General features: G+C 44.7%; 1 protein-coding gene across 1 annotated transcript in view; it reads right to left on the reverse strand.

Moving 5' to 3' along the window:
- The window catches only part of LOC147016187 (uncharacterized), a 140,602-nt gene extending 135,240 nt beyond the window's left edge, over positions 1-5,362 (reverse strand). Inside the window, exon 1 of the mRNA XM_085848975.1 lies at positions 5,252-5,362. The gene's annotated coding sequence lies outside the window, so the exon portion shown is untranslated. The remainder of the gene's footprint in view (positions 1-5,251) is intronic.
- Between the last annotated feature and the right edge of the window lie 3,193 nt (positions 5,363-8,555).

The raw sequence follows: 8,555 nt of genomic DNA on the forward strand, positions 1-8,555 counted from the left end.
CTTAAGAATGACAATTATTATTTGCTTGCATTTAAAATGCAACCTTAAATAATGAATGTTGCTCTTGTGCACGGGGAACGTGTCGTGCGTTGTCGCGCACGTGTCGCTCCACACACGGTGCGGGGCCATTGCGAACGGCTAATAACTCTCATGGAAGGCCGTTCAAAGAAACAGCTAAATCAGGAAAGTGTGAAATGTCAAAAGATCCGCTGTCAAGCATTTGAGAAATGCCACATATTCGTGCCTTAATCCCTGATGGGTCTTTTTTAAAACTCCTGGCATTATCAAGTCGAACCTTTCCGCCGCCGCCCAAACGGACAACAGATTCCGGTGCAGACAAAGTCACAACGAAATCCAATATGCATTTCACATAGAACTTTATACCATTAGATCTCACTGACCAGCACTGCAGAACATCCTTATTTGGTCTCACCGAAAGGTCATCCAAAGGTGGGTAATGTCCCCACTCTTAAAAACTCCACCAGAGGTCTCTGTGCCAAAGCCTTCTCTGACCTTATTCATTTCAGCAGTAGCTCTTATGGCCCTGCCTCTTCGCAACAGGTGTCACGCTGGTGGCAGTGAATGCGTTGGGGGTGTCACAGTCACTCCACAAACACTCGTGGTCCTCATAACCATGATTAAGAATCACTTAACCGCAAAATGTCATCCACTGGGCGGTTCTCCATTCGTCCGTCGACACTTATCTGTTATTTTGAAAATATCAACAGCTGAGGCTCAGGGTTGGTTATTACTGGAACTTTAACCCCCATCAGTAGCACAAGGGACTTTCACTGTGTTGGTTGGAATTGGTGGCACAAGAGAGGTCAAAGCGAAATGGTCCATCTCTGCTGGAGCTAAATGCGTGTCTGCATGTAATCCCATCCAAGGTTCCACTGGTACTGCGTAACAAAACGTTCACAACGTCCCTCTGGAATCGTCAACATTTCACTCATTCCAGACACTTAGCATTTACGAAGAAAAACTTTTTTCATACTTTTCACACTCATGGGCACGCATTGGACTTGCGATACTTTGGGAATTTTTTCAACGAGAACTCAGACTGATAAAAGTGCCTGAATTATTTTGTACATGGACAATTTGTACATTGTCCATGTATGTATGAAGGTGCTGGGGATGGGTAAGAATGATGAAAATATGGATTATATAATGCAAGGGGCAGTCTTAGAGTGTGTAAGCTAAGATGGTAGTGGCCTTCTCAGCCTGGGACTTTTCCACAGACGCCTGCTCTCTCTGATGCACAGATTAATCCCATCCTCCTGCCCATGATACACTGAATCATGTGCCGAGGCAGTTTCCTTGAAGCAACTTGCGTTCCCCTCCTGGAAGACGAACCCGACCGAAGCAACCTTCGATCATTCCACAAAGCCCTTAACAATTGTGCGTATCTACTCAGGAGAGCCAGAAAAACAACATCTGTCCAACCTCACAATTGAACTTTCAAACTTGTCTCCCTCCTCTAAAAGCTGGTGGCAGCTTGTTGAGTCCGTCACTGGTGGATGCCTCCCTTCCATCACTTCCCTCTCTTCAAATGGCACCACAGCAGACTACGTTCATCAGGAGGAATGCCTCAATTTTGTGCTTGCTTCCAAATCTAGTGTCCCCAACCCCCCTCTCTCTCTTACCCAACCTTTCCAGTCATAACCAACTGCTTCTGGACTCTGTGTCTTTTGAACCTGACAAGGTGGAGACGTTTCTGTCAACCTCGACTGCAGGAACACTCCATCTCAGAACATGATGTTACAGTCCGGTCGAACGCCGAATGGGTCACCGGACACGAATGTTGCTTCCAACCACCAATGCGCTGTTGAGGCCATCTTTGCCTCAGCATGTACCAGAGAAGATTGCAGCCAGTCAGCATTGCCAAGCGCACTCCTACAACCACTCTGCCATTAATCTGCCTCCTTTAGTGCGTAATCATTCTGTGCGCATCCAACCAGCCAGTCATTACAGAGAGTGGAGGCTAGCTACTATTGTGCGTCCTGTTTCAGAATGGTCATACGATGGTAGGACACCTGACATCCGTGTGCATCGTCGGAACAGAAGGCATCTCCGGCAATCGAGGAAGGTGATTGATGACGTTAATGTGGGTGATGCTTCGTCTGAGGTTTGTGAGGCCCCTGCAGATGGGGTTTGTAATGCCCTGACAGATGGTGGTGTGTCTGATGGTTTGACCAGCGTCGAGCCACCTCCAGTCGTGGGTGAATGTTAGGCCTCACCCTCGTGGGAGTCAGTGATGTATTATCAACCTGGTGGGCAGCCACGGTCAAGCAGACTTATACGTAGACCCGCTAGGCCGAATGATTTTGTCTGCGATCCGTGACATCGGGAAATTTAAACAGTTCATTCGATTTTTTCTTGTCGGTTTTTTAATTTTCTTGTTTGGTTATATTTCTGTGTTCAATTATTATTAAAGGAAAGGAGATGTTACACGTTGTGTTGGTAAAACCAGGAGGGGTAGCCAAGGCTTTTATGTTGAAGATGGGACCGGGAAACGCATACTGGGTATGGCACGGCAGTTGGGCCTGCGTTGTGTATACGCTGTGAGATTTGAGTACAACCGATTGCTCTCCAAAGTGTCGCCGACTATTCCTACATGTACAGACATGTGAAACACTGACGCAGACTGACAGATGATCATCTCTGGCACGTGCCCATTGGCTGACAAGTGAGGAAAATTACACACAATGGACAGATGTTGATTTACGGGCTTCTTTACCAGCCCGTCCCATGGTCTTGATACCAACAGATGGTGATTTTATTGGCTTGTTTTCCAGCCCATTTCATGGCCTCCCATCCATCCATCCATTGGGACCATACTCCGTGCAGAGCGTTGGTGCTGCCGAAGCGGTCTCCTTGGCTATTGGACACAATCCTGGATGGACCGCCACTCCGACACAGGATACCAGCAAGCTGGCACTCATTTTGCCGACCTCGGAAGGATGACAGGCAGTCAACCCCACCTGGCATTAATTCAACAGGTGAGTGGGATTTGAACTCAGGATCCTCGGATCCCAAGCCCACCACCCTAACTATTACGCCAACACCAGGCATATGGCCTCCCGATGACCAGACAATTTTGCTCGTGGCCCGTGCCGATTGGCTGTTACCGAAGGAAAATTCCACATAACGACAGATGGATAATGGGGAAGGTATAATAATGTAGGAAAGGGGGTGGGGTGGTGTGGGGCTTAGACACAAACACTGGGATGGGGAGGGGGGGAAATGTTTCCAAACACGTGTTTGAACATGTTCTATCATTTACGGGAACGACACCACACTTACGCTAACACATACTACGAAATAACTATTCTAATCTATCCCCCATTTTACCCCGGAGGCCAGATCCATAACAACGTAACAATTTGTTTTGATTGTTGGAGGATATAAAAAGTTTTAAACAAATATTTGTTGAATGCTCAACTTCTACCAGGTCAGGTCCCATCATAATTATCAAACATTTCAAGGTCCACAGCTAATGTTTATGGTTGGTCGTTACTGGCGTTAAGATACGACACAAAGAGGAAATGTCTGCAAAGTGTATGAGGGGGATGTGCAGCAAGCTGAAAGGTCAACTGTTAATACAATTAACATTGGTGTGAATGTTTCTTTGCAGAACAATGGCTACTAGGGAGTGCATTGGATCATTATCAGAGGGAACAATGCTCGCCAAAGGAAAGAAGACTGGGTAGCCGTCAGTGACAGGTCATGGCAAATTTTGACGGATATCCACAGAGTGCTCTGGGCATGTTCTGATATTGAGGTCCAGGTTGTTCGTTCATCACTGCCTCTGCACAATGAAGTTGTTTGGAGAAATTGAGATCTTTTAAATGACGATCAGCAGTTGTGAGACTTTCTGGCGATTGATATGTTGATATATAACTTCCATAGGGGGTATAATGCATACCAAGAAGGACCTTAAGAAGGAGAGAGAAATTGGTAATGCCAGGTTTGTGGAACACAATTTGAAAACGTCAGAATTAATGCCATTTGGTACAGTTGGAAAGTAAATATGTCATAGTCACACTTTTCTCATCCCTGACGCTGAATAACATCCTACAATTCCAAGATAGATTATTCCAAGGTGCAAAGTAGATGTATGGTTAAAAGGATTGGAAACGATATTCTTTCAAGTCCAGTGGAAGAAATTCCAACCTCTCTCACAGATTGCATGAAGAACCAACTAAAACCTGCTCCTAATTTGTCGTGGAGTATTAAATGGACTACTGCATTATCCAGAAGGCGCAGGATACGAATGAAACATTCACTTCCCATCTCTCAAGAAACTGTAATACTCCGAATCCTATGTGATGGTTCAAATCCAGAATCTGAAAGATCACAGCTGGACTCAAACCCATCGAGGAAGGGATTATACTTCAAGATAACTGCATCCAAGGTCATGCTCTTTCCAACAATGTGGTCTTGGATGTGTGCCCAACCCCCTCCCCCCCCCCACATCCATCCATCCCTCCATTGGGACCATACTCCGTGCAGAGCGTTGGTGCTGCCTAAGCAGTCACCTTAGGTATTGGACACAATACTGGATGCGTCATCACTCCGACATAGGATACCTGCAAGCTGGCACTCATCTTGCCAACCTCGGAAGGATGACAGGCAGAGTCAACTCCACCTGGTATTAATTCAACAGCAGAGTGGGATTTGAACTCAGGATCCTCAGATCCCAAGCCCACCATCCTAACCATCAAGTCAACATCAGGCATATATAACCCCCCCCCATCCCCCCATGATTTATGAAATGTTCTTAAAATTTAATAAACTAGTACGTGCCCGTACGTGCGTGGCCATACGTGAAAAAAAAATTCAAACCGCGAGCCAGAAACAACAACCACACAGGCCGTTCCTTCACTCTTGCGTGGCCGTACGTGTGTGGCCGTACGTGTGTGGCTGTACGTGTGTGGCCGTACGTATGTGGCCGTACGTGTGTGGCTGTACGTGCAAACCAAAAAAAAAAAAAACATTTAAAACAGCCACACAGGCCGTTCCTTCACTCTCGTAAACGACAACTGGATTGGGACATTGTGTTTATCAATAAATGCGCAAAAGAAATCGAGAAATTATTAGAATACATTAAGTCATCAGTATCCGGAAGTGGTGCGTGCCCGCACGGAATGTTCACAAGCATTCCACGAATTATCGCTTGCATTGAAGTAACAACTGCTGTGATACTTACACACACAGAGTTAATTAAAATAAAAATTAAAATCAACTTTACCTCACTGTCTTTGCGAGCCATGACATTCGCTGCCATTGACCATTGCCACTCCGACGCCACGGGAACAAAATGGCGCGCTTTCCCCATCGTAACCGGCACGGCCCGTGACGTCATCGTCGGCCAGCCACGCCGACGCAGCAACGTGTCTTGTCATTGGTTGGTAAATAAATGGCCGCAGCAACGTGTCTTGTCATTGGTTGGTAAATAAATGGCCATAACTTGGGAAGCACTTGTCCGATTAATATCAAACCTAGAAAAGGCACATCCTCAGGTCCCCAGCAATATACCTGGCAAGTCTCAATTAGATCAGACCAGTGGTTGTTGAGAAACAGCGGTCACACACACACACACACACACACACACACACACACACACACACACACACACACACACACACACACACACACACACACACACACACACACACACATTGCTGGAATTATAGATAGATGTAATACTTCCACACCAATGTGTCTTTTTGACCAAGTTTGCATTGGTGTTGATACAACTTTGGAGTTATCCTTGCAGGAGATGATAATTCAACAATAATGAGCATATCAATTTGTAATGAGCATCCAGCCCCTCCTTATCTCGTCCCCTCTCAGATTACCCCTCGTTCTGATCCCTCTCAGCTCCCCTTCATCCTGCCCCCTCTCAGCTTCGACCCCATCTCACACCCTTTCATCTCCCAACTCCGCCCCTCTCAATGGTCTTTCCACATACCTGCACCCTGCCAATAAAGCCTCCTCCCATGTTCCTAACTGTGTGGACCTCAAACATCTGAGGCCTTGGCTCCAACCAGACAGAGCTCTCAATCCAGGGCACTGCTAATAAACCTGACATCACGTGTGTAACAGCATCATTCCTCTGACTCATTAGTGTTGCTACCTGGCTAATGTGCCCTCAGATTAAATAAGGCTGGAACCCATCCTGGTGGGGTTGTTGCACTTTACATCAACAACTCCGTTTCTCACTGCCCTTGGACTGATTGTCCACCTCCAAACCCCCAGAAGTACCCTTGTCTGTGATTTCCCGTCTGCTCCCACCTCTTCTTTGTCTGTGTGTTGTACCGTCCTCCAAACAGTGACGACTCCCTCTGCATCTCTCTCTCTCTCCCTCTCTCTCAAACAAAATATGGACGAACTTTTAACCACTCATCACAACTCTCTCTCTCTTCCTAATATGTGATGATTTCAATTGTCACCATGCAAATTGGCTGTGTGTTGGTACCTCTCTCACCAGCCATGGCACTTCAACAAAGGACTTCTGTGAGTAATCAGAATAGAGAATACAGTGGAAAAACAAATAGGTACAGTCCTGCATTGGAGTAATCAGAAGGAACCTGAACAAGCAAAAAGCAAAGATGAAGTCATCAGGAGGAACCTGGATAGGATTGGGGATTCAGCTGCTACTCCTCCACCCTCAAACCCATCCAGGCACAGCCAAGTGAGCCTTCTCAAAAAAAAAAAAAAAAAAAAAAACGAACGCAGATCAGAAAATTAAATAATTCTGGCTGCCAGAACATGCGTTCGATCAGGTTGATATTTAAAACATATATTCCCCATCACTACTACATCATAATTGCGAAGTTTCATGTCGATTGATTAAGCGGTTCAAGAGAAATAATTTTTTTTAAGATTTTCGCTCAATCCAATATGGCTGCCAGAACATGTGACTTATCAATTATTCGTGAATACCCTGGTATCCCCAAGGCCTGGGGAACATTTGTTTGAAGTTTCCCCTCAATCTGTGCAGCCGTTCTGGAGAAGAAGATTTTTTATTGGTTTTAGGGTAAATCCAATATTGCAGCCAAACCATATGACCATTGATTTCATATGTGTGACCTTTTTGTTCCTCATGGTTAGGTGGTCATATGTGTAATGTTTTGTCTCGATCTGTTCAGCCACCTCAGAGAAGAAGTTTTTGAAGGTTTGTTAAAAAAAAAAACAATATGGCTGCCAAATCACGTGACCGATGACGTCATCTTTTTTTTTTTTCTGTGGACCATTTTAATCCGAGATGACCGTCAAAATTTTTCATACTGATCAGGTGTAGCATACCACATATGCAATTATGACATCATAAAAAAAATCAAACATTCCCCATGAAGAGTATTTGCCATGTGCCAAGAATCAATTTTTTTCCTTGATGCAGTTTCAGAGATACAGATGTCTAAAGTTGTTCCGTTTTTCCAACATGGCTGCCACACCACGTGACATATGACGTCATAATTATCAATAAAACATTCTGCATGAGTAGTCACTCCGATGGTGAAAATTTTGTCTCAATCCAACAAGCGGTTGCAGAGAAAAACGCAAGTTCCGTGCGGACGAACAAACAAATAAACAGGCAGACAGACAAATGAAAAAAATCACTCATCGACTGACAACTTGGCAAAACAGCACAAAGTAGAACGGCACTCAGTAAAGCACACACCTCTGCCAGGTGGAACAGTTTACGTTTTGTATCCCACTGACGGGCTGGATCCGAACCAAAATCCAATCCGCTTGTTCTTGCCACCTATTCAACTCATCCACCTTGTTTTGTCATCACTCATCCACAACTTTTGAGATATAGTGATATATTTCGTTTTTGGTCCAATCTATCAATTTTAGAAATTCGGCCTGTGTTGACCTTTTGATTTTAAAATTAATTGGTACTTCAATTCAGCGACGTGACATGAAAAATGCTCTTCAAATTTCAAGTCAATCGGATGAAAATTGAGGATTTAGAAAATTTGGCCCAAATTGGCCTTTTTGAGCTTTTCGTCTAGGTTTACCTCAAAATTAGTAGGTGGTTGAATTTAATGACCTCATATGCAAATGGTCTTCAAATTTCAAGTCAATTGGATAAAAATTGAGGATTTTAGAAAATTTGACCCAAATTGGCCTTTTCGTCTCTGTTGATCTTAATATTGTTCGGTTGAGCGGTTTAGGCTGGAGGCGAGTGGACAAACACACACATACACACACACACACACACACACACACACACACACACACACACACACACACACACACACACACACACACAAATGGAGGCGATCAACATACTTGTCGAAAAAATGATTTTTTTGCCAAGTAACAAACGGACCCAAATGCAATGGACTCTCCTGCAGCGAGAGTAATAAGGAAAGAAACGCGGAGGCGAGATAAAATAAACGAGGCGTCTCATGCTTGACGCACTGCGGCTGGACTAATAAGGGCTATCCCTCTATTTTTAGATACTACGACGTTGCTCTTTCACATTTTTCCGCAATTTCTCGATTTTCTCCATATTCTCAAAATAAAGGTTTGTTAACAAT

The sequence above is a fragment of the Eptatretus burgeri genome, chromosome 12 (genome assembly GCF_056783735.1).
Source record: "Eptatretus burgeri isolate ZD-2024b chromosome 12, Ebu_testis_v1, whole genome shotgun sequence".
In the NCBI taxonomy this organism is placed as follows: Eukaryota; Metazoa; Chordata; class Myxini; order Myxiniformes; family Myxinidae; genus Eptatretus; species Eptatretus burgeri.